Genomic DNA, 1,892 nt, shown 5'->3' with positions numbered 1-1,892 from the left:
ATGTGAATTATAAAAATAAAAATATATATATATATAAATATACATATTTTAATATGTAAAAATATATATAAGTATGTATATAAAATTATGAAACATAGAAAATATATAAAAGTATGTGTATATATATAATTATAAAATTAAAAAATGTATACGTATATGTATATATTATAAAAGCGTATGTATGTATATATGCATATATATAATAAAATTTGAAATTTAAAGGCATAAAAAGTAAATAATAATGATACAAGATTAATGATGCCACATAATAGTATTAATAATATTAAAATAATTAATTTAATAAAAAACTAAAATAACAAATAGAGGATTAAATAGCATCAATAATCAAAGACCAACTAATTTAAAACAAAGAGTATAAAATAAAATAAAATAAAAACAAGGCAAAATAAAATGTAAACAAATTTGAAAATAATGAATTTGAAAATGAATAATAAGGTAAAAAGAGATTTGAAATCAACAATATACAAATCAATAAATAAATTATACACAAATCAACAAAATAAGAACAAGCCACAGAAAATAAGAACACAAGAGAGAGAGATTTGAGTGAATACTCTTAAGAATTATTATTACTCCCCACTCCCCTCCTTTACAATGAAGGGAGAGGCCTCTATTTATAGTTGAGTCTCTCCAAATCCAACGGTATAGATCAATTACATTAAGGGCTAAGATTAAAGGGTATCTACAAATTAAATCTTTAATATTACAAAATCATATCTTCTAAGATTGCATATATCATATCTAAGATTGCATATCATATCTAAGATTGCATATCCTTGAAGATTATGTTTCCATAAGCTTGTAAATGAAACTTCAACCTTTTCAAGTAATGGGTAATTCTGATCGGGCCAAATGATATAATTTTGTACTGAACTTAGACTTTGTTTTATTATTTTAAATTTATTATTTTTTTGTGAGCATGAGCTAAATTGACCTATTACAGTTTTGTAAACGGATTTTTTTTCCTAATGCTTGAAATTAGTTTTGTAAACGAAAAGCAAGGGGGTCTTCAAGAATCTTTGAAGATTTTATTGCACAACAAATGCAGTATCTGCTACACATTTCAACATAGCATTCGGACTCATGGCCTTCTAGAATCGCCTGTATACGAGTAGATAGCCCTCCGATAGCAATAGCAATCGCAAAGCCTTGCGGTGGCAAAAGCCGATGCCATGGTCCTTTGTTGCTTGGACTCGTCAGTTTAAGTGCCATGTCAATATTGACACGATCTGAAATGGATACTAGCATGAGATCTGTGTTAGATCCGTCAGATTTATTGAAGGAGACAGAAGCAATTATAGTCTGAAAGTCAAAAAGCAAGTTTTTAAAACAAAATTAAAGTGGAAATCAGAGGGTTTTTTTTACCACAATAATATAAATTAAATAATTTATTAAAATAATACAGTTTTTTATTAAAGTAATATTCTGTAAAAATAATTTCTGTTTCCGTCAATTAATATTTTAATGACCCAATCATTGAATTTATGTATATAATTTTACTTATTATGCATATAAATTTTGAATCAATTCGATGTTTGTATGATATCGATTTAAAATATTATATATATTAATATTTATTAAACAGTTAAAAATTTTAAATAAATCAAATAATTAAATTTTTAAATTTATATCAAATTTGACCTACATAATTCATATAAATAAAATATAAATTTTAACAATTAAACCGTTAAAATAACGGCATTAAATTTAATTACTAAACTCTATAGCAATTTTTTTTCAAATCTGTCATAAATAACTTTCTTACTATTCTAGAAGTGCTACTTTTAGTAAATGCATCATAATTATTCATTTCTTTATTAATTACATTTTTCACGTTTCAAAGACATAATGATTAATTCAGTACCTAACAT

The sequence above is a fragment of the Gossypium raimondii genome, chromosome 11 (assembly GCF_025698545.1).
Source record: "Gossypium raimondii isolate GPD5lz chromosome 11, ASM2569854v1, whole genome shotgun sequence".
In the NCBI taxonomy this organism is placed as follows: domain Eukaryota; kingdom Viridiplantae; phylum Streptophyta; class Magnoliopsida; order Malvales; family Malvaceae; genus Gossypium; species Gossypium raimondii.
The sequence above is the reverse complement of the archived record's forward strand: the minus strand, read 5'-3'. Positions refer to the sequence as shown.